The sequence below is a fragment of the Panthera uncia genome (genome assembly GCF_023721935.1).
Source record: "Panthera uncia isolate 11264 chromosome C1 unlocalized genomic scaffold, Puncia_PCG_1.0 HiC_scaffold_3, whole genome shotgun sequence".
In the NCBI taxonomy this organism is placed as follows: Eukaryota; Metazoa; Chordata; class Mammalia; order Carnivora; family Felidae; genus Panthera; species Panthera uncia.
The window spans coordinates 101,253,457-101,278,546 of record NW_026057584.1 but is presented as its reverse complement, the minus strand read 5'-3'; the positions used below and the strand labels follow the sequence as shown (position 1 = coordinate 101,278,546).

At 46.2% G+C, this 25,090-nt stretch overlaps 1 long non-coding RNA gene across 1 annotated transcript; it reads left to right on the top strand.

The window, feature by feature from the left end:
* The first annotated feature begins 23,343 nt into the window (after positions 1–23,343).
* Positions 23,344–24,752, top strand: LOC125911941 (uncharacterized). The gene is made up of 2 exons (XR_007454520.1): positions 23,344–23,501; positions 24,288–24,752. It is a non-coding gene; the product is annotated as an uncharacterized LOC125911941 (long non-coding RNA).
* Positions 24,753–25,090: the final 338 nt, after the last annotated feature.

Here is a 25,090-nt window from a genome sequence, read left to right as displayed (position 1 = left end):
AGTCAAGTTGGACCATTGACCTAAATGTAAGTTTCAAAACTTATGAAACTTCTAGAAGAAAGTGTAGCATAAGTATATCCAGATGCCCGATGTTCACCACAATGACAAATGTTCACCACATGGCTCTACCACCTACTACTACCAGCTGAGTGACCTTGGCAAAATGAGAAAGGGGACAACACCCACCTCTGGGGCAGCCATGTGGATTCAATGGGAACGTGGGTAAGACCTCAGCCCAGGGTCTGACGCTGCTCCCCAGCCCCTCTGTGTAGCAGTGTTCTTCTGAGCCTAACCTGAAGCTTGAGCATTCCTGGGTTCCTACACTCCCAGCCTCCAGGTGTCATTCTGACACGAAGGGGGTGTAGCAGGTCTAAGGGGACAGATCATTTTGACACCTCTTGGTTTTTGCAGCTTTGAGAGCCCTGAAATTCACCTTCTTGGGGGCATGGGTAGTTGTAGAGAGGGCATCTCAGGCACTTGAAAAAGGTTTCTCCTGAGACACCCCCAGGAGCTCCCAAAAATATCTCTGGTGAAACATGTTGGGGATCCCTGGGGGCCTTGTGTCAGAAGGTGGGAGGCATGAGCTATGACACCTGTTAATGTGGATTCATGTGTCCTTCTGGCTGCTGGCGCCTGAGGGAATGTGGGATACACAACGCCCTCTCATTGGATTCTCATGACAACCCTTTGAGATCGGCCGAGCAAAACTAGTAGGCTCATTTTTTTCCCTGCAAGAATCTGAGGCTAACAAAGTACAAGGTACTTGCTGAGGCCACCCAGGTCGGGCCATGGGGCTCGTTTTCCTGATACTGAGCTCAGCATCCTTTCCACCATCCAACACTTTTTCCTGTGTTCGTACCTCCATTATTAGAACACCTGGATATTCTTAGCTAACAATGGGCGACATAAATAAACGCATGGCCATTTCCCCACATTTCCGCAGAGACCCATGCAGATGGCAGAGCCCTTTCAATGAGTGCACTGCATGAAAAGTCATTTCACAGAGTAGAAAGAGAGCTACAGCATTAATCATCACGGAGCAGCGGAAGCTGGCTTTGCAAGATGAAATGGACTTCAGGCAAGATGGCCATCTTGTGCTTGCTGTCAGGGGACCCCTAGTGACGGAAAGTTAAGGCTGCCATTCCAGGGCCCGAATGGAAGGCCTTTGCTGTACCAGAGAACAGGGGCTGACACTCAGTCCCCCAGGGAAAGCACCTTCTGCTGCCGTCCCCCCAGAAACTGGCTTGGAGCTCTGAGTGCTTTATTGGCAGGCGGGATCCGGATCCCGCCTGGCCCCGAGGCCAAGACTAGGGTGGGGGAGGGGAGGGGTGACTGCCTGGAACTCTCTTTTGCGGTCACTGAGCCAAGGAGGAGGATGAAAAATAGACCCTGGAAGAAAGCAGAGGTCAGAGGCTAAGAGAGACCACTTTTTGGGTCAGGCTGGAAGGCTGTAGAACTGGGGTACAGAGGGATGGTGTCAGGAACCAATCAGGTTGCAGATTAAGGTGAAGAGTCCTTCTTTCATAGGACTCTTGTGTCCAGCAGACAGGAGACGATCAATGACTGTTTGTTGAAGTAATTAATAGTTCAGCAACCACAGAGTCTTTTGGGGTACAGGCGCTTCCTAAAAGGGGATGCAGTAGGCAGGGCGGAGCAGGAATTTCTACGTGGTGAGGCCCTTTGAGACCCATAAACTCCAGTGTGGAGGCTTCTCCGCCTCTGAACCTGAGTGACCTCCTCACCCACTGTTTTTCACTCTGCCACAGGGGAAACCAGTCCCCCCCCCCCACAAAGCACAGAACCCCACAGGTGAGGGAACCTGAGCACGCTTTCATTTGTGAGCCAGAAACGGAAAGTAGGCCTTGATGTAGTGCTATGACATTTGAAGCCACAGTCTAGAAAGCATGCTTTAAACGGGGAGAGGGAGGAGAAAGAAAGCTGAGTTTGCTCAATTACTCAGAAAATTAACAGGTTGACCTTAATCGATTTGTTTAGATGTTGACCGTTAGAGAACAATCTGTACCCTGAGAAACTGTGCACATATTTAGTAACTTTGAATACATGTTTACGATCATGGAAATAGACGGCTGTTTGGGCAGAATGACATGTGCTCAGTGTGAGGTCCAGGCGGCTCTGTTTATCTGAGGTGTGACTTTGGTCATCTGGTCCCTTTGTGTGTGTGTGTGGGGGGGGGGTGACAGAAGCTGACCACAGAACCTGCTCCAACACCCTGGTGTTGGCTGCTTGGTGCCCAGGCATCCATCTCAGAGCCTTGGTGGATACTGGGTGCTGATGGCTTTAGTGGCCCTCGGGGACGCCCTCTTGGCTGTCTGGGCTCAGTGTCCTTAGCTCTCTCTCAACTCTCATTGCTTCCCTAATTCCACTGTCACAGCAGTCTTTGGAATCCTGTCGGCCTGGCCCACCTCTGGAAGATGGGTTCTCTGGCAGTTGACCTCTGCTTCCTTCTTTTCTCCTTTCCTTCCTTCCCTCCTTCCACGTAAAATGACATGGTTGAACTGGACTGGTTCCACATCCCTTCTTCTTCTAACCACCCTATGGGGCCAAGAAGGTGTCACTGAGATGTCCGGGCAGAGCTCCTCCCAGAAACCACCGAGGCAGGCGTGTGGTGAGTCCCCATGCTATGTCCATATGGCTTTTCTCTATAACAAGAGTTGAGATGGCTTTCTGGATACAGTTAGAACACCAAAGGAGTCAGCCAGGGAGCCAAGGAAAATAAGGGCAGAACAGAAGGCAAGTATTCAAGGACCAACTTGCCATGGGAGGGCATGCCCATCAGACTCAGGGCTGTTAGCGAAGTAGATTTGTCATCCTATTCTCTCAGGCTGACAAGCAACTCATTGTTCTCAGAAAACAGCAGCCGCTTCTGGGGAGCTTTCAGCATTTGGGTGTGACAACCTAGAGAGGCTAGTTTGCAGCATCAGGCTCGGGGCCTTCCTCTAACAAGGAAGAGGGAAGTCGGTCTCCGCAGGGTATTTGTTTTCTGTCGCTGCTATAACAAATCACTACAAATTTAGCAGCTTCAAACAATGCAATTTAGGGCACGTGGGTGGCTCAGTCGGTTAAGGGTCCGACTTCGGCTCAGGTCATGATCTCATGGTTCATGACTTTGAGCCCCGCATCGGGCTGTGTGCTGACAGCTCAGAGCCTGGAACTTGCTTCGGATTCTGTTGTCTCCCTCGCTCTCTGCCCTTCCCCCGCTCACACTCTGTCTCTTACTCTCAAAAATAAACATTAAAAAAAATTAAACAATGCAATTTATTGTCATATAGTTCCGTGCATCAAAGTCTGACATGGGTCCCCACATGACTGCAGGGTCACATACCTTTCTGGAGACTGTAAGAGAGGAACCATTTTCTTGTTCACACAACTGGTAGAACTCAGTTCCATGAGATCTGGGACCCAAGTCTCCTTGCTGGCTGTCAGCTGGGGGCTCTCTCCGGTCCATGTACATAGCCCCCCCCACGCTACAGGAACCGGCAACAGGACTTCTCATGCTCCTGACATGTCTCTCTGACATTTCTTTCACTGTCACATCACTCCTTCTGAGCACAGCTGGGAATGGTGAGTCCTTACTCGTGTGGGTAGGTTAGGTCCACCCAGATTACCCAGCATGATGTCCCCATCTCAAAATCCTAAATCCCAGCAGCAAAGTCCCTTTTGCCATGTGAGGTAATATTCGTAGGTCCCGGGGACTAGGGTGTCGACATCTTTGGGGGAGCCATTATTCCAACTCCCATAGTCAGGGTTAGGCTGAGACGCTGACCCTCAGCAAGGTGTTCCATCAGGGCAACAGACCTTTATCATGTGACTCACACCTTTTATGCATGTTGAGAGACACAGAGTTGTATGACAGTGCCAGCTGGGCGAGGTGCAAAGTAAGACTTGAATGTATCCGTCCCAGGCCCTTTGTGGTCAAGCCATCGGATTCACTCAGTAATTAACGTTCACACGGCTTTGTGAAATGCAATTATAGAGGCTAGCTCATAAAGTGGTTGTTTTTTTTTTTTTTTTTTTACTTACAAGATCTGACACAAATGGAGCCCACTCAGCCTGATTTTCCTGTTCTAGCTTTGCCAGCAGAGTCAGGACCCTTCTGGAACTTCTACTGCCGACTCCCCATCCCCCTTCCACCAGTGTGGTTTGGTCCCTTTTAGCCCCTGACCTACAGGCTGAACAGCCCAAAAGCAATGTTGACATGACCTGAACTTTGCATTCACACTTGCTGCTCCCACGATGGCCATGCCCGACCTCTCCCCTCTCCCCTAAGGGCCTGGCAACAACTCCTACATGTCTTTCTAGCCCCTCACTGTTCAAAGTGCACATGAGGACATCATCTGAGAGCTGCAGGAAATGCAGACTCTCAGGGCCACCCCCCCCAGACATGCTAAAGCCAAATCTGCAGTTTAATTCCATCCTGGGGGACCCTGGGCACTTTAAAGTTTGAGCAGCACAGGCTGAGGGCCTGCTAGGTGGCTCCCCTTCCTTGAGGCCCTTCCTGATTGCCCCAGACCCCGCTAAAAAAGCTCTTCCCATGGTTCCCATTGTGCCCCCCTTGGACTTCTTTCATAAGGAGGGAGTATAACTGGAGGTTAAAAGGGACTTTTCCTGTTATCCAGAAATTTCAACAGAGGCCGCAAAGGCAGAGAACAAGATAGTGCCAAGAAACCTCCCATCCACACAAAATGCTGAGACCCACATAGGACAATGTGAAACTTCCTCTGTCAGCCTTAAACCCTTCCCCGCTTCCCGCCCGCGAATGACAGCCAAAAGGGTTTCTATGGAGAAGGCTGACGGAGGCCTGTGTGTTCCCACCACCCCAGTGCCCTTCCCTGGGGCAGGGGAGACAGGTGCTTCCTTCTCGCCTCCAGGTAAGTGAGAAGGGCGTCAGGGGGAGCTTTAAGTGTTTGGGGAAAGCCGAGGACTGGTCCCAGAAGTCAGGGTGACACTAGACCAACACGGCCCTGCCCCAGAAGGCAATGGGGCAAAGGTACACCATTCTCCTACACTAGATGTGGCTCGCAAACTGGGCAGACTGCCTGGAGCCTCCCTGAAAGGAACCTCACCCAGGGCGCCTGGCTGGCTCGGTTGGTAGAGCACGTGACTCTTGATCTCAGGGTCGTGAGTTGGAGCCCCACGTTGGGTGTGGAGATCAGAAGACCAGCTGCTGCGGGGCTGCTGCAGTCCCTGTCCCCAACATACACACACCCCAACCTCATAATGAGCACGGTACTTAGGACAGGGTTGCCGGATTTGACAAATGAAGATACAAGATGGCCATTTAAATTTGAATTTCAGATAAGCAAAGGATGAGCTGTTAGTCTATCACATGCACTGTTTGAGATATACTAAAAAGCCATTTATTGTTTATCTGGACTTCAGATTAGCTGAGTATCCTGTATTTTATCTGGCAACCCTACCTTGGAAGCTTTGCAGCATAAGTGCTTGTGGCTTCTTCAAGAAATCCACAGACATGTCCTAAATGGTGGTTAGTTATCAAACTCCGATGTCAGGTCATTACCGAGGCAATCAGATAAGAGCCTTTCTGCTCCTTTATCCTTGTTCCTCTCCCCTTCTCTCCCTCCCCTCCCCTTCACCAACAACCCTGGCTAGCAAGCGGATATGGAAGAATGGCAGGTGCCTGGGGGACATGGCCAAGGAGAGAGACACTTGACCTTTCAGTGAAATTGAGCATTTTGAGTGCCACCAAACTACTGAACAACTATTGTTCTCGTGCCTTAAAGGGACCTATGTGCGATGCCTGCCTCAGACGTCCCGCTGGGGTGGAGTCAGGTTGAAAGACGTGGCGGAAACAGAGTGGCCTTACGACTGTGCCCTGCTGAGTGCCGTCGGTTCACAAACCGACTTCCCATTTGTATCTGCACCTCTGCCGCTGCGGCCCGTCCTTCATCGGTGTCCACGGTGCCTGATGTCTGTGGTGGACGCTCAGTGTCAAAAGCTGAGTGAACTGACCCCTTTTCCCACCTACAGAGTCTCCAGAGAGGTTTTTCTGGCATTGTTTAGTCCTTCCCAAAGGGACTTGGGCTGTGGTACGTCTTCTCGTTACAAAACATGCCAGGTATGGGGCACCTGGGTGGCTCAGTCGGTTGAACATCCGACCCTTGATTTCGGCTCAGGTCATGATCCCAGGGTTGTGGGATGGAGCCCCGAGTCAGGCTCTGTGCTGAGTGTGGAGCCTGCTTAAGATTGTCTTTCTCTCTCTCTCTCTCCCCGTCTCCCCCTCTGTCCTGCTTGCACTCTCTCCCTCCCTCTAAAAATAAATAAAGAAAGAAATAAAATAAACAAACAAAATGAAACATGCCAGGTATGATAATGGAGACAGCAGAAACTGGATTTGGGATCTTCCCCGAGAACATGGGTGGGGACTGTGTTCACAGAAGGGGCGGATCTGGGTTTTTCAGCACCCGAGGTTAGTACAAATTGGGACTTTTTCTAAGAAAAAGAGGATCAAATTATGAAGATCAAATTAGGTATAAATGTGAATATTCATCTAGGGGAAATCACAACACATTACAAATTTTGAAAAAAAATTTTTAATGTTTATTTATTTTTGAGAGAGACAGAGACAGAATGCGAGTGAGTCAAGGGCAGATAGAGAGGGAGACACAGATTCCAGAGGAGGCCCCGGGCTCCGAGCTGTCAGCCCAGAGCCCGACGCAGGGCTCGAACTCACGGACTGCAAGATCGTGACCTGAGCTGAAGTCAGACGCTCAACCGACTGAGCCACCCAGGCGCCCCTTTTTTCCTCCAATTTTTGTTATACTTTTTCCTACATTTTTTGATCAGTGTCCTTGTAGTGGTGGCCTAGTATGAGTCTATGCTATCCTTGTTGATGTCAGTGTATTGTGGTCAAATTACCAAGAGTGATATTCCTCTGATTCACTCTTTTTCACTAAGTTGGGTGATGCAAAGAATCTATGCTCAAGACACATCTCTGCTCTTAATGAAGGACTGCTTTTGGCATGTTCTAATTCTTAAAATCTTTCTCTCTTCTCTTGTCATTTTCATTATTTGTATTTTTCTACTTGTGATTGTTTTATGTGATTCTTTTCCTAAACTTCATGCTGCGTCCATCAGACTTTTTAGACTTTCTGTTATTATAGAACAAGAGAGCGTTTGACATTTGGAAGTTTCTCCTGGACTTCAATCTGCCAGTTTTTGTTCGAGGCTTCCACTCAATGTTCCAGCATTAAGATGCTTCTTAATACACTTGAATTTTGTATCATCAATAATTCTGAAAAAATATTCAAAATTAATCAGAAATAAAGGGAAGAACAACCACTGAAAGGCACTTAGAAACTGCCGAAATGTACCGAGTTATACTGAGCATAATCAAATTGCCTGTCTGCCATATAAACCGATCGATTGGTGAGTATGTGGGGGGGGGGGGGGAACGGTGGAATGCTTTTCTCCTTTCTCTCTTTTTCTAAAGATTTTATTTTTTCTTCCTCTTATTTTTAAGTTTATTTTGAGAGAGACAGAGAGAGAGCGAGCATGCGAGCACAACTGAAGAAGGAGCAGAGACAGAAAGAGAGAGAGAATCCCAAGCAGGCTCTGCATGTTCAGCGAAGAGCCCAATGTGGAGCTCAAACCCATGAATTGTGAGATCATGACCGGAGCCGAAATCGAGTCAGACATTTAACTGACTGAGCCACCCAGGTGCCTCTTAAAGATTCTATTTTACTATTATTATTTTTTAAAGTTTATTTATTTTGAAAGAAAGAGAGAGAAGGAGCTGGGGAGGGGCAGGTGGGGGGGTGGACAGAAGATCTGAAATAGGCTCTGTGCTGACAGCAGAGAGCCCAATGCAGGGCTCGAACTCACAAGCTGTGAGATCATGACCTGAGCCGAAGTCAGGGGCCAAACTGACTGAGCCACCCAGGCACCTCAGATTTTACTTTTAAGTAATCTCTACATCCAGTGTGGGGCTCAAACTCACAACCCAAAGATGAAGAGTCTCATGCTTTACCAACGGAGCCAGCCAGGCGCCCCTCTTTTTTTTTGTCGTTCGTCTTGTATCTGTGGTAATTTGTGCAGTTTCACAGGAAACCAGCAGTGTTCATCATAATAAGAGGAAAGGATACTCTCAAAATAATCTGTTTGTGTAGGACAATAAACCTAGGAAAGTCATTATATACGCAGTGTGAGCTCCTCTCTTTGCAGAGGAGGGTGGACAAGCTCTACTAAGTGGATAAGCATGGACTCCAGACTGATTCTTCTTGTGTATGGGTATAACCTTGTTGGAAAGCAGTATGTGCTGAAAGCCTTAAAAATATTTATATCCCCCTCATATGCAGCGTGCGCGTGCACACACGCACACACACACCTTCCTATACTTTGCTCTGCTACTTTGATTTTGATTTTGGGGTGTTAACCTTAAGGAAATACTCCCAAAAATGAAAAAAAAAAGTATTATGTACGAAGATGTTAGCACTATTGGAATAACGTGCTCCAACAAGAAATGATTCATCATTTAAATCATGAAACGTCAAGCTGATGGGTATTATCACTACTAACGTTTATAGATGGTGCAAAAATGGTTTTTAGGTAACATTAAACAAAAAAGAAAAAAGCAAGATACAAAAGTATATTTATACATTTTTCCATCAACTAGATGGTAATAATCCCTATGCTCAGAAAAAATCCTGGAATCTACATGATTTTAAAATGTATATGCTCTAGGGGCACGTGGGTGGCTCAGTTGCTTGAGCAACTGACTCTTGATTTCAGCTCGGGTCATGATCCCAGAGTTGTGAGATCGAGGCCCACATCTGGTTGCACACTGAGCATGGAACCTGCTTAGGATTCTCTTTCTCTCTCTCTGCCCCTCTCCTGCTCACACACGCATACATGTGTTCTTTCTCTCTTTCTCAAAATAAATAAACATTAAAAAAAATACGTACACCATACATATCACAAGCATCCTTCTATGTCAATAAATACAGATTTATTATTTCATTCTTAATGGTTGCATGTTGTTCCATTGTATGTATGAACCAAAATCTAACCAATTCCCTATTGTAAGACCTTTAGATTATTTCCTATCCTTTTCTGTTTTAAGGGTATTGTGATGAGTAATCTGCACATCTAATTATTTCCTCAGGATAAATTCCTAGAAGTGGAATTGCTGGGTCAAAAACATTTTTAGGGATTTCAAAACTTGTTGCTAAATGACCTTCCAGAGAGACTATAAATTTATATTCCCACCAGCAGTGTGTGAGCGTCTGACCTTTCACTGGTGCCTTTGCAACACTGACTCATTAATTTGCCTTAAAATTGAGAAGATAACTTGAGAAAACATGCCTGCAGCAGATTTAAAACTTATTAAAGTTTTTGTTACCCAATCCCGGCTTGCTATTGTAATGTTGATAGCAGCTAACATTTACTGTGCCCTTACCAGAACCCAGACCGGTTGCATGAGTTAACTTTTACAATCCTCTGGATAATTCTATGAATTAGGTACCATTTCACATGGGAGGAAACTGAGGCCCAGAATACTGAGATGCCCAGTAATCTGCTCAAGGTAACACAGTCCAGGGTAGTGAAAAGCTGAGCTAACATTAAAAAAAATTTTTTTAAATGTTTATTTATTTTTGAGAGAGAGAGACAGAGACAGAGTGTCAGAGGGGGAGGAGCAGAGAGAGAGGGAGACACGGAATCCAAAGCAAGCTCCAGGCCCTGAGTTGTGAGCACAGAGCCTGACACAGAGCTCAAACTCACAAACTGTGAGGTCATGACCTGAGCCAAAGTCAGATGCTTAACCACTGAGCCACCCAGGCGCCCCATGGTTGAGCTATAATTTGATCCCAGGCCACGGCCTACACCAAGCTCTAGTTTCTCTCTTGAGGATACCTGCTGAGATGTTCTTTTTTTTTTTTTTTATTTTTGAGAGGTTCTTAAGTGCCCAGTGGAACTGATGAGTTGAGGGTTCCATGGCACTAGAAATTCCTCTAGTTCATAAGCTAAGTTTCAGCTTAGACAGAGGTCTCAAAGAGAACCATCTAGAAGATGCCAGGAATCTGGGACGCCTGGGTGGCTCAGTCGGTTAAGTATCTGACTCTTGATGTCAGCTCAGGTCATGATCCCATGGTTTGTGAGTCTGAGCCCTGCATCGGGGCTCTGCTTGGACAGTGTGGAGCCTGCTTGGGATTCTCTCTCTCTCTGCCCCTCCCCTACTCTCTCTCTTTCCCTCTAAATAAATAAATAAATAACATTTAAAAAAAAGTCTTTAGAAGATGCCAGGGATCTATGTCTCAGAGCCAGGTGAGCCCTGTAAGCAGGACCTGTGAAGAGAACTACAGTTGGCCTACCAGTTCTCCCACTGGTCACTCCGGGCAGAAAAGTCTCGAGAAATTGGTTGCTTTGGAGGGAGCTGGGTAGTGTGACGTGCCTGGGTAAGGTAACCAGCTCCTCCCGGTTTGCCTGGGCCTGCCCCAGTTTTAGCATTGAAAGCCCTGCCTCCTGGAAAATCTCGCAGTTCTGGGCAAACTGGGACAGAGCCACTCTGGAGCCAGGGGCCTGGACAGAGGTAACTGCTGTGCATCGGACACCAGAGGACCCTGTGCCAGGTCACGGGGCTCTGCTCTCCTTCCTCCATCCTCTCTCCCTGTGGGTTTGACCTCAGACGTCTGCAATCCAGCTGGGGAGCGTGGGGGTTGGGGCAGAGCTGGGAGAGAGAAGCCAACCACACAGACCCCCACCCCTCTCCCCTCTGCTGCCTCTAAGCCTGAAGCAGTCCTCAGCCTGCGGAAGGAAGGAGCAGGAGCTTAAAATCTAACACAGTTTGGGGGTGGATTGTTACACTGGCTTGGATATTTTAGTCACTGAAATGAGACTTGAAAGGGCCCAGAAGTATGATGGGAGTTTGCGGAGATGGTCCCTGGGGACGGGTAAAGATGATTGCAGAGGGCAAGTCTGCTTTATGATTGCATGCTGCTGAGTCCAGCCCTTTCAATGACAGGGTTACATGGAGTAGTGCTGTGGGCCCCGCCCAGCGCCTGCCTCTCCTGTCGAGTCAGGATGGAACTACAGCTGGGGGCCAAGAACCCGGGTCCCTTCACTGTCTCCTGTCCATCAGGCCCTGGCAGGAGCCTTCCTCCACCCCAGAGTCAGCCTTCCCCAAAAGAGGATCCCAGTTCTTCAAACTGCCAGAGCCCATCCTTCCTTCCACTCCCCCCAAGTAGCTAACAGTAATAAGCGATAGCTTGTCATGCACGCGAGACGCTTTAACAGGTCCTTTTAACGCATTCTCTTCTTTTGTCCTTATAACTTTCCTGTGAGGTATGATAATCCTCCTCACTTTTCAGACGCTCAGGGACGTTAAGGAACTAGGCCACTCCTAAACTGGCAACGGTGACTCGAAACCACTCGATCTTCAGGCAAAGCCCATGGCCGGTTCATGGTTCTATTGGGACTCCCCACGCCCACCTGGGAGGTACATCTTCCCGCTGGGGCCATGGAGCACTTGGCTGTGTTTCTGCCACTCCTTGGAACTTGGAACGTGGTCTTGCTTGGAAATCACATGATGAGGGGTTGCTTCGACTCCACTGTGGTTACTTACTGGTTAAGTCGGCCTTTGTGACCCGGCCTGGGATTCTACCCACACTGGTTCACGTGATTTCCCGGGAAGAACACACATCCTGCGCTCTAAACAGCAAGTCTCAAACACACTATTAGAACGTAGCTTATTTGTGAGTTAGGGAATGTCTGCCTGTAAACTATTTTATTCTGTATGACCAGAAAAAGAAGCTGAGCTCTTGAATTTTACTATCTGGGTTGTTGGTTTAAAATAACACAGAAGCTACTCCAGTTTGTCCTTCTGCAAGGGCATCGTCTGTTTGAATTATTAAATCTCTTATAAGAATTTGTAGAAATGGTCTGATGAAAACATCTATCATGTAGTGAGCAAAGACTGAATTAGGAGTCGGGAGATGGTCGTCTGGTCCTGCCCTTGCCCTTAACTAGTTGTGTGATCTTGGGTGAGTCACTTCACCTCCCCAGGCAACAGCTTCTCAGTCTGTGAAACAGGGGGGTTTCCATGAGAGTACTCCCGAGTTCCCTTCCTGTTCTCAGATTCCATGAAATACAAACAGCCTCAGGTGCAGAATTACAAATGAGGGATCTGCTTCCAAAGCTTCTTTTTCTTTCTCTCTTTCTTTCTTTCTTTCATCTTTCTTTCTTTTTTTCCCTTTTGTAATTTTAAAAAATCTCTTAGGGGCGGTGTTCTCCTCAAGCTATGGCAGAAGAGAAAAAGGGAAAGTCAGGTTCTTTTGTGTTAAATGGAGCATTTAATGATGGATAAGCAAAAAGATGCATGATGGGTCTTTTTCTCACGTTGAGTGTTTGGCTAATAGATCAGAAGATCCTGGCATCCGAGTGACAACCTGCATTGAAAAGGGCCGAACTTGGCTCTCTTGCCCTTCCAGCTGTGAGAGCTTGAAAGGGAAGCTATAGGAGGAATGCCTTTCATTTCCCCCTGGAAGCTGGGAGAACGCTCAGTTTAGCATTGCCAACTGTGTACTGTGAGCTCGCCTCTAAATGAAGCCTTTTTCCTTGGACGGCTTTCGGGCGGCCGCATTCCCTTTTGGCACTCCCACCCCCTTGGAACAAAGCCTGATATAAAGTCTGGGTGCTACTCAGACCAGCCTAGGAAATAATTCACTTCATAATGGCAGAAAGTCCTCGATGGGTCTTCAGTGGCTTTTTTTTTTTTTTTTTAATGCTAGGATTTTGTTTGCCCACTTGTTTGTTTTTGTCTTATCACTTTCAATGAAAATGGCTTCTGGCAAGGATACTTAACAACAAAATGCTCCTGGGAAAAGAAACACAGGGAGGTGGAAATTCAGGTCCGAGGGAAATAGAGATAGGAAGATCAAGATCCGGTTAAAGAGGAGCTAAGATGTGTGGACTCTGCAGTTCAAATTTAGCTAGCTAAAATTTCCTGTGTCAAAGCAAAAATGGGCTCCATAGTTAGTTGCAGAATTCTTCATGTTAGGAGAGAGAAAGGTCCCAGTTTTGCAGAGGAATGTTCTTGTCCTTTCATTTAGCCAACATCTATTTAAGTGCCCATCGTGTGCCAGGCACTCGTCAAGGTCATCAAAGATGAAAGGTTGCACGCAGCCCCCAGGAGCTCGGCGTCTAAAGGAGGCTGGATGAAGGAAAGATATTGTGCACGCCAGGTACTGGGCATGTAATTACACATCTACTACGTGTCAGGCACTATGCATTTCATTAGGCACCACAATATGTTACACGCCATGCATTGTTGTTTAATGTAAACTCATGTTACAAACACTCATTCAGGTAGACATTATATTTCCTTTTACAGATAAGAACACAGGTTCTCGAAGTCAGTTCCCACAACCAGTGGATATTGAAGTTGCGATTCAAATCAAAGGCTATTCTCTTTTTTTATATGATGCTATTCTGTTGGCGGTCTTCCTGACATCCATTATTCAGCGCACCTTCTTTTTCCTAACAGAGCCTCAACTTTGTTTAATTATTTACCACTCCTGAAAAAATAGCTCATGCGGACTGAGGGATGATGACCCCCTTTTCAATTCCTTTTTTTTTTCCTTAGAGATTTTTTTTTGAAGATTTTTAAAATTTATTTTTTTTATTTTGAGAGAGAGCAAGAGAGAGTGCACGCCTGCGCACAAGTGGGGGAGGGGCAGAGAGAGAGAGAGAGAGAGAATCCCAGGCAGGTTCTGCACTGCCAGCACAGAGCCCAATGTGGGGCTCAAACTCATGAACCGTGAGATCATAACCTGAGCCAAAATCAAGAGTCAGATGCTTAACTGAGTAAACCACCCACGTGCCCCTAGAGATTTTTTTTCAAGTGATCTCTACAACCAACCTGGGACTCGAACCTATAGCCCCGAGATTAAGGGTCGTGTGCTCCCCTACTGAGCCAACCAGGTGTCCTGCCCCATTTTCAATTCTTGGTGGCAGGATGGGAAGATCAATTACTTTAAACTAATCACAGTAAACTCGTACGCTGTCCAGTGATCGCTTTAAGAAGTTGGGCTTAAACCAATCAATCTGTGACATTCTCCCGGTGACCCGGGTCTAGTGTGATGTAAGTGGGCACAATAAGATTGAGGGAAAGATGATCTATTCCATGTTTGGGGAATAAGTGTTTCCCTCCTTGCTAGAAATAAACTAGTAGGTATGTTTCTATTGGCAGACTTTTTGTGACCCTGGGGGAAGCTGACTATTCTGATACCAACTGTTGTGACATCAACTCGTGTACTGTAATACAGTTCTCCAGATAGAAATACAGATCTCACCTGGAGTCAGTGTGGGCCCCACAAGTTAAAAGGCACAGTTCTCAAAAAGACTTTCCCTACCTCAGATGCCAGCTGCAAGTGGGATCCCAACCACTTTTGCTTCTGACCAACTGGCTACAGATCTGGGGGTTCCCATGACACCGCTCAGTTTTAATAATTTGCTAGAATGATTCGTAGAAGCCAGGAAAGCAGTATCCTTATGACTATAGTTTTATTATATTAAGTATAAAAATCAGGAACATGGGGCGAGGTCTTGGGAGGGTCCTGAACACGGAGAACCTGTTCCCTCTCCCCGTGGAATCAGAGCGTCGTTCCCTGCACATCAATGTGTTCACCAACCAGGAAGTTGCTTTGAACTTGAACTTCAGCATCCAGAGTTTTTACTGGGGTTTCATTCCGTAGGCAAGATTGATTAAACAATGGTCATGTGATTGAACTCATTCTCCAACTCCCATCCCCTCCCTGGAGGTGGGGCTGGCTTAACACGGGAATTGTCTAATCATGTGGGTGGACTTTCTGGTGACCAACCTCCATCTTGGGCCACCACGTTTGTGTAAATTCAGGTGTGACCCAAGGGGCTTATGAAAAACAAAGGCAAACCCATCACCCGGGAAATCACAAGGGTCTGAGAAAGCCTGTGCCAGGAACCTAGGACAAAGACCAGATACATTCTTTGTTATACAACACCGACCTTCAGACAAACCTCTGGGAGGAAAGTTCTTGTTGAAGAACAGGAGAGACACAGAGTTGGACCCCTGGTTGTGCTGCATCTGGAGTCCACTGTAATTTGGACTCTATGATGTAGGAGATAGTGCCTTTCTCACTCTTTTAGTCAGTATCCGTTGTTTCTGTCACTTGCAGCTAATGGATCTTGTATTTGTTTTGACACTTTGAGCCGCAGTAAACAGAAAACCCAACTAAAAATAATGTTTACAATAAAACTTCTATTATTCCACGTAATGAAAAGTCTGCAGGTAAAACACTTTTAGAGTTTAAGTTTATTTATTCTTATCTTATTTACTTATTTTTATTTCAGAGAGAGAGAGCAAGAGTACACACAAGTGGGGGAGAGGGGCAGAGAGAGAGAGAGAATCTTAAGCAGGCTCCAAGCTCAGTGTGAAGTCTGATGCAGGGCTCAACCCCATGATCCCAGGATCATGACCTGAGATGAAATCAGGTGTAGGATGCCCAACTGACTGAGCCACCCTGGCACCCCTAAGTTTACTTATTTATTTATTTTGTAACGTTTATTTACTTATTTTGAGAGATAGTGAGAGAGAGCCAGTGGGGGGAGGGGAATAGAGAGAGGGAGACAGAGAACTCCAAGCAGGCTCCGCACTGTAGATGCAGGGCTCAAACTCACCAACCTGATATATGACCTGAGCCTATAGGTCAGATGACCTGAGAGTCGGATGCTAACTGACTGAGCCACCCAGGAGCCCCTTATTTATATATTTAAGTAATCTCTACACCCAATGTGAGGCTTGGACTCAGGACCCTGAGATCAAGAGTCACATGCTCTTCTGAATGAGTTAGCCAGGTGCCCCCAGAATTTTCATTTTAACTTGGGGCTGGTATTAGGTGAAATGAGCACGGTACTTGCCCTGGGAGTAAAATTGAAGGGGGTGCAAAAAATTCAATAATAAAAACAAATAGTATTTAATGCAATATTTTTAAAAAGGAAAATTAATACACACACTCAGGATGAACAAAATATCAAAAAATTTATTTATTTATTTATTTATTTATAGCACACGTGCAAGCTGGGGAGGGGCAGAGGGAGAGAGATGGAGAATCTCAAGCCGTGTCCATGCCCAGCTCAGAGCCTGATGCAGGGCTCAATACCACGACCCTGGGATCATTACCTGAGCGGAAGTCAAGAGTTGGATGCTCAACTGAGTGAGCCATGCAGACACCCCCTCAAAATTTTTGAATAAAAGCGGGATCAGCGTTACTGATTTTTCCTTTTGCCTCACGCTTCACTGTCGCGTAGGATGGTATTGTTACTTTCCTGTCTATTTAACATTTTGATATTTTGTTCATTGTGGATTTTTTGCATTAATACTCATTTTCAAAATATTGCATTAAATATTATGTATCTTGACTACTGAGATTTTTAAAATGTTTATTTATTTTTGAGAGAGAGAGAGAGAGAGAGGCTGAGTGCAAGTGGGGGAGGGGCAGAGACAGAGGAAGACACAGAATCTGAAGCAGGCTCCAGGCTCTGAGCTGTCAGCACAGAGCCTGATGTGGGGCCCAAACTCACTAACTGGGAGATCATGACCTGAGCCGAAGTTGGACGCTTAACTGACTGAGCCACCCAGGCATTCCTTGATTACTGAAATTTTTGACACCCCTTTAAATTAAATTTTGCACCTCAGGTAAATGTTTCACTTACCTCACCCGTGTTCCAGCCCTATTTTCACTATTCTGTCCTCAGAGTGTTGACTTTATACCTCAGATATTTCCCTTCATTGTTATAAAGGGACTGCTCTAATTCCAAGAACAACAACATCAAACAGAAACAAAGGAATGTTTTTGTCTGTGCATCTTTTTCATAAAAAGAAAGATTTTCCCAGAAGCCTCCAGCAGACTTTCCTTATTGGCCAGAATTGTCCCACATGCTCACATCTAAACCAGTCACTATGGGAATGCAAACTGGTGCAGTCACTCTGGAAAATGGCATGGAGTTTCCTCAAAAAATTAACAATAGAACTACCTTATGACTGAGCAATTGCATGGCTAGATATTTATCCAAAAGATACAAAAATGCTGATTCGAAGAGACACATGCTCCCCAATGTTTCATAGCAACACTATCGACAATAGCCAAAATATGGAAAGAGCCCAAATGTCCACCGACTGATGAATGGATAAAGAAGATGTGGTATATATATATATATGTGTGTGTGTGTGTGTGTGTGCGTGTGTGTACACACACACACACACACACACACACAGGAATATTACTCAGTCATCAAAAAGAATGAAATTTTGCCATTTGCAACAACGTGGATGGAACTAGAGGGTATTATGGTAAGTGAAATAAGTCAGTCAGAGAAAGGCAAATACCATATGATGTCACTCATATGTGGAATTTAAGATACAAAAAGATGAACATAAGGGAAGGGAAGCAAAAATAATATAAAAACAGGGAGGGAGACAAACCATAAGAGACTCTTAAATATAGAGAACAAACTGAGGGTGGTTGGGGGGTGTTGGGTGGGGGAAGGGCTAAAGGGGTGAAGGGCATTAAGGAGGACACTGGTTGGGATGAGCACTGGGTGTCATATGTAAGTGATGAATCACTAAATTCTATTCCTGAAAAAATACACATATTTTGATTATAAATAAATAAATAAATAAATAAAACAGACTAGATTAAATGTAGAAAAGGCAAAACCTGTGGACAAAAAAGCAGTAATAAAAATGTACTTTACATGGGGTACCGGGGTGGCTCAGTCAGATGAGCATCTGACTTTGGCTCAAGTCATGATCTTGCTGTTCATGGGTTCAAGCCCCCACGTCAGGCTCTGTGCTGACAGCTTGGAGCCTGAAGCCTGCTTTGGATTCTATGTCTCCCTCTCTCTCTCTGCCTGCTTGTGATCTGTCTCTCTCTGCCTCTCAAAAATGAAACAAAAATGTTAAAAAAATTGTTTAAATAAAGAAAATATACTTTACCAATAAACAAACAAACAAACAAACCAGTCACTAACAGGGCTATGGAAGGGCTGTGTGCAGCTTAGAGCAATCGTGGTCTGGACCTGGGGAGAGTGTCCCTGAGCACATGGCCTTGTGGGGGTTGGATGCTTGATCAAGCTCAGGGTTTGACCTCAGGGAATACATGCTCTGTTAGTTAGCTCAGGCCACCATAACAAGACACCACAGGCTGACTAAACTTAAACGACAGAAGTTCATTCTCTCACAGCTCTGGAGGCTGGAAGGCCAATATCAGCTTCTGGCCGATTTGGTTTCTCAGGGAGCCTCTCTTTCTAGCTTTTCGACAACCACCTTCTCTCTATGTCATCACATGGTCTTTCCTAAGTGTGCTGCTGGAGGGGTAAAGAGCGGAATCTTTCGAGTCTCTTCTTACAAGGACACTAATCCTATGGGACCAGGTCCCCACCCTTATGACCTCGGTTAGCCTTAATTACTTCCATAGAGACTCCATCTCCAAATACAGCCACACTGGGGGTTAGAGTTTCAACTTGTTAATTTGAAGGAGACACAAACATTCAGTCTATAACACATGCTATATAAAGTTCAAGAACAAGCCTCACTAGCCTATGGTGTTAGAAGTCGGGAGAAGTGTCACCTTTGTTATTATCATCGGGTGGGAGGGGTCACATGAGTGTGCTCACCATCAAGCTGTGTGGTATGGTTTGTGCATTTTTCTGCATGTGGATCACAGCCTTGCTGATTCTTGAAGTCTGGAGCCTGCTTCAGATTCTGTGTCTCCCTCTCTCCCTGCCCATCCCCTGCTCGTGCTCTCGGTTGAGCATCCAACTTTGACTCAGGTCATGATCTCACAGTGTGTAAGTTCAAGCCCTACTCTGCTGTCAGCACAGAGCCCGTTTCAGATCCTCTGTCCCTCTCTCTCTCTGTTCCTTCCCCATCTCAAAAATACATAAACACTAAAAAATTTAAAATAAAATAAAATTGGGAGACACAATATTATGTGTCAATTTTAAAACTGATTTTACATTGTTAATATGTCAATATTATCCAAAGCAATCTACACATTCACTGCAATCCCAATACAAATTGCACCAACATTCTTCTCAAAGTTAGAACAAGCAATCCTAAGATTTGTATGGAACCACAAAAGACCCCGAATAGCCAAAGTAATATTCAAGAAGAAAACCAAAGCAGGAGGCATCACAACCCCAGACTTTAGCCTCTACTACAAAGCTGTAATCATCAAGACAGCATGGTATTGGCATAAAAACAGACAGAAAAACCAACGGAATAGAAAACAGAACCCAGAATTGGACCCACAAATGTATGGCCAATTAATCTTTGACAAAGCAGGAAAGAGTATCCAATAGAAAAAAGATAGTCTCTTTAGCAAATGGTGCTGGGAGAACTGGACAGAAACATGTAGAAGAATGAAACTAGACCACTTTCTTACACCATTCACAAAAATAAACTCAAAATGGATGAAAGACCTAAATGTGAGACAGGAAACCATCAAAACCCTAGAGGAGAAAACAGGCAACAACCTCTTTGACCTCAGCCGCAGCAATTTCATGCTCGATACACCTCCAAAGGCAAGGGCATTAAAAGCAAAAATGAACTCTTGGGACCTCATCAAGATAAGAAGCTTCTGCACTGCAAAGGAAACAATCAACAGAACCAAAAAGCAACTGACAGAATGGGAAAAGATATTTGCAAATGGCATATTGGATAAAGGGTTAGTATCCAAAATCTATCAAGAACTTATCAAACTTAACACCCGAAAGACAAATAATCCAGTGAAAAAATGGGTAGAAGACATGAATAGACACTTTTCCAAAGAAGACATCCAGATGGCTAATAGACACATGAAAAGATGCTCAACGTCACTCATCATCAGGGAAATACAAATCAAAGCCACCCTGAGATACCTCCTCACGCCGGTCACAGTGGCTAAAATGAACAACTCAGGAAACAACAGATGCTGGCGAGGATGTGGAGAAATGGGAACCCTCTTGCACTGTTGGTGGGAATGCAAACTGGTGCAGCTGCTCTGGAAAATAGTGTGGAGGTTCCCCAAGAAATTAAAAACAGAACTACCCTATGACCAGCAATAGCACTGCTAGGAATTTACCCAAGGGATACAGGAGTGCTGATGCATAGGGGCATGTGTACCCCAATGTTTACAGCAGCACTTTCAACAATAGCCAAATTATGGAAAGAGCCTAAATGTCCATCAACTGATGAATGGATAAAAAAAATTGTGGTTTATATACACAGTGGAATACTACTTGGCAGTGAGAAAGAATGAAATCCTGCCATTTTGCAGCAATGTGGATGGAACTGGAAGGTATTATGCTGAATGAAATAAGTCAGTCAGAGAAAGACAGATATCATATGTTTTCACTCATGTGGATCTTGAGAAACTTAACTTAAAGAAGACCATGGGGGAAGGGAAGGGGAAAAAATAGAAACAGAGAGGGAGGGAGGCAATCCATAAGAGACTCTTAGATACAGAGGACAAACTGAGGGTGGTTGGGGGGGGTGGGCAGGGAAGAGGGGAAAATGGGTGATGGGCATTGAGGAGGGCACTTGTTGGGGTGAGCACTGGGTGTTGTATGCAAGCAATGAACCACGGGAATCTACCCCCAAAACCAAGAGCACACTTTACACACTGTACGTTAGCCAATTTGACAATAAAACAAAACAAAACAAAACAAAAAAAACTGCTTTTGCAGGAATTTCCAGAGCTTTGCTAGCAGTGAAGAAGGTGGGGGAGAGTGGGTTTGGGCAGAAAACAAACAGCAGTGGCTTTCTGTCTGACAGGCGCACTGACTCTCAGGCTGAACGATGAACGCTTCACAGCAGTGAGCTGTGTCTGGCCCCTTTTTGACTCTCCACAAGGCTCACAAAGTGGTCCTTACCGTACCCTAGTCAGTGGCAATTTTTCTTACTGTTTGTCCCTCCATCTTTACCTATTCTTCACTTCCTTTCTGTCTTAGTCCATTCGGGCTGCTAGAACAAAAATAGTTCAGACTGGATGATTTAAACAACTGACATCTATTCCTGACAGTTCTGGAGGCTCGAAGTCCAAGATCAAGGCACTGGCAGATTTTGTGTCTAATGAAAGCCTGCTTCCTGAGTCACAAATGGCGGTCTTCTCCTTGTGTCCTCACGTGACGGAAGGGGCAAAGTAGCTCTACGGGGTCCCTTTTATAAGGGCACTAATCCCATGCCTGAGGGCTCTACCCTCATGACGTAATCACTCTCAAAGCCCCCCCCCCCACCCCATTTAATACCATCATACTGGGGATTAGGTGTCAGCATGTGGATTTTGGGGGGATACATTCAGTCTGTAGCACCTTCCTTTCCCCTTCACAATCTGTTTTCCTGTACCCTTTGTGGGGCTCAGACAGCAAACAAAGGCCCAAGACATCTTGGATGCTGACTTGTCCTTGTGGCAAGGACGGCATGAAAGTGGGGAGTGAGAGAGCAATTCCTTTGAAATGTGCCCCCCATTCCTTTGATAATAGCAAAAAATTCTCCAGAGACTTTGGGGAATTGGTAAGAAAACCTTAGCCTCCATGAAAAACATGGAAGCCAAAGGCCCTAGGTGACCTGTCCTGTTGACTCCACCTCACCTGAGGCCAGCAGATGGGGAACAAAGCCCTGGTCCCTGGTTAGATTGCTCATCTCAGGGCCAGTGGGGGCAGGGAGGGGGATGGGGGGAGTCCACGGAGGTGGGGAGTGTGGTGCCACATGTGGCTAAAATCCCTCACCCACATGAATGGGAGGCTGGAGGTAACAACTTAAAATCTACATTCACCTGGGGTGCCTGGGTGGCTCAGTCAGTTAAGTGTCTGACTTCCACTCGCCTCAGGTCATGATCTCACGGTTTGTGAGTTTAAGCCCCGCATTGAGCTCTGTGCTGACAGCTCAGAGCCTGGAGCCTGCTTTGGATTCTGTGTCTCCCTTTCTCTCTGCTCCTCCCCTGCTCACACTCTGTCGCTCTATCCTACAAAAATAAATACACATTCAAAAAAACCTTTTTTTTTTTAAATCTCCATCCACCTAACTGATTACAGGAACTATATTTTGCAAGGGATGTTGGTTCTGCAGAAATATATGTTTTGCCAGAAGGAACATAAACTGGGATTCTAAACTCCAGAAACACGGGCATTGTAAGGACTGTACAGTTTAGTCCTTCTGCTCTGATTTGAGATAAAAATTCTGCTTATGACTCTTGCTTACAATTTGTGCTCTCTCAGACTCGTGTGGGACACCCCCCCGTCCCTTGCTGGTGCTGAAGGGTCCCTAGCAACAGCAGAAGGAAATACTGAGATTTAGCCAGCCAACCAGGCAGGAGCACAAAAAGAGGCTTCTAGTAATATGTATCAGGCACACCGTCCTTTTTAAAATCTCAGGTCAGGGGCAAAGGTCAGCAATGGGGGAACTGAGAGAGGTTCCAGACAAAAGGAATATCACCAGTTCGGGCTCAAGTAAATGCTCCTGAATAACTCAGAACTACTTCAGGGAGGTGACAGAGTGCTCCCACCCCCCCTCCCCCAATTATGAGCAGCAGGGTCTTGATGGGCATGTGATCTGTAGAGTCACAAGGGTTCCAGGTTCAGAAGAGCCCTGTCTTTGTCTCAAAACCCTTCATAAATTTAAACAAAAGGCCCCGTATTTTTCACTTTGCACTGGGCTGCACACATTGGGTAGACAGTCTTGAATACGAGACTGGCCAGCAAGGGGAGCCGAGTTATGCCTCCTCGCCCTGAGATCCATGGTGTCCCATAAAGAGCCCTATTCACCTTGTCCTGTGTCTTGCGGGCCCCGGAAGTGCCTTCTTGTTCTCCAGCTCACTGTTTCATGCCTCCTCTGGGTCTTGTTTTCAATTTTTTGCTTTACGTCCCTGTGTGTTAATTTCCTACTGCCACTGTAACAAAAACTCGGCAGCTTAAACAACACAAATTTGTTATCGTCCAGTTCTGCAGGTTGGAAGCCCCATACGGGTCTCACCGGGTGAAGAGCAGGGTGTATTCTAGATACCATGAAGGGAGAACCCATTTCTTGCCTTTTCCAACTTCCCTAGGCCCCGTTTTGTTCTGGCTGATAGAGCCTCTCTCCATCTTCAAAACCAGCAAGGATGGGTAGAGTCCTTCCTTCATTGCTACACCCTGGCCTCCCTTCTCCACTTGCAAGGACTACTGGGATTCCAGTGGTTCCTCCTGCATAATCCCCCTATGTTAAGGTCAACTGATTGTGACCTTACTTCCCCTTTGCTAGGCAACCTAATGTGCTCACGGTTCTGGGTGTTAGGATGCGGGCATGTTGTCACTATTCTGCCCACATCATTATCTTTATCCTTCTTTCTCTGGCCCGGGGTCCCAGTTTATCTTGTCCCTGGGCACGCTTTTTGCCCAGGGTGCTTTTTTTTTAAGAGCTCCTCATACTAGCCATAAAGAGAAACATGCAGTAAGGAAGGAGGAAAAGAAAGGTAGCATGGGGTGGGGGGAGGGATCGGTAAATATTCTGATGGCCTCTCGGTGATTTTACATTTTTGCAATTTGCAATTTTTTCACCACCTCCATTCTCTCTCTCTTTTTCGAAATGTTTATTTTTGGGGGGGTGGGAGGGGCAGAGAGAGAGGGAGACAGAGAATCCCAAGCAGACTCCGTGCTGAGGGCAGCAAGCCTGATTCAGGGATTGAACCCACGAACCATGAGATCATGACCTGAGCCGAAGTCAGACGCTTAACCCACTGAGCCACCCAGGAGCCCCATGTCTCTTTCTCTTTTTTTTCAAGTAGGCTCCATGCCCAACGTGGGGCTTGAATTTACGACTCTGAGATTGGGATTTGCAGGCTCTGCAGACTGAGCCAGCCGGGTGCCCCGACCACCTCCATTCTCTTAAGCACTGCCGTACCTGACATACTGGAAGATCAGTGCAATTTTAAAGTCTGGGGAAAGAATCACTTTGAGAAAGTGGTAGGAATTCTATCCACTGAGCAGGCACAGTTAAGACCCTAGAAAAAGGCCTTTTAAAAGGAAGCTGTAGGAGACACCCCTGGATAACTGCATTTCCCTCGTTTCCCTCTCCCACTTCCGCATGTGAAATCTATGCTCTGGACCAGACAGAACGGTCCAAGACCCTTACGTTTCCCTGAAAAGTCTTTATTGCCTCCCTTCAAGGGCAGAGCCTCCCTTCCTTTTGGGGGAAGCGGGGCCTCCAGGGTAGGTGTGAATTTGCCCCCGTGTATTCCTTACACCGCATTCTTCCCCAGCTAGGTTTCGAGCGTTGCAAACAAGAACTCTTGGGCAGATTGCAGAAAGAGAATCCTGGCTTGGAAAGTGTTGCCAGCTGGTCTCGTACCCACATCTTTTCAGTAAATTTCTCTCAAGCATATGTACACATACAAATACGCCTTCTGTTGAAGGCAATGAAATAATCTTTCCCCATGGAGGCTGGAGAAAATATGCTGAACCATGAAACTGAAGCAATGCTTTTGGTCTGGGTATGTTTCTTCATGGAGCAGAGACTGTTGTCACCATCTCTGATCTGTGCGGGACTCGGATATTCAGCAGGTTGGAGTGGCCCCCCAGAAGCATCATTCTGAGTATGGAAGTTCCCCCCGGGACATGCTAATCTCGTTCTCTGCCCACCTTGGCTAAAATGACTCCACAGGCAGCCCCAGCACCTTCCCCTTTTACTACCTTCACAGAATAGACCAGTCTTGGAAATCACCTTACAGGTCTGTTTATGTGTGGTCTGTCTTCCCATAGCAACGTATGCACCACGATCTGTTTTGTTCGTGGATGAGTCCCCGGCACTGAGACTGAGATGCTCAGTCCCTACTGTCTTTGTTCTGGATCATCAGGGGCTTGTGCTGCCCACAGGGATAGTGCCTCCTAGTCCAGTAGGGTCACCCTACCCCTTTGGCCCTGGGCTGTGGCTTTTGACCTGCTTGCAAGTTTCTCCCTCTTGGGAATCTGACCTAAGACACAGGGAAAGTCTTTGCCAGTTAATTTTTTCTTTTTGACATTTATTTAGTTTTGACAGACAGAGAGAGAGCGCGAGTGGAGGAGG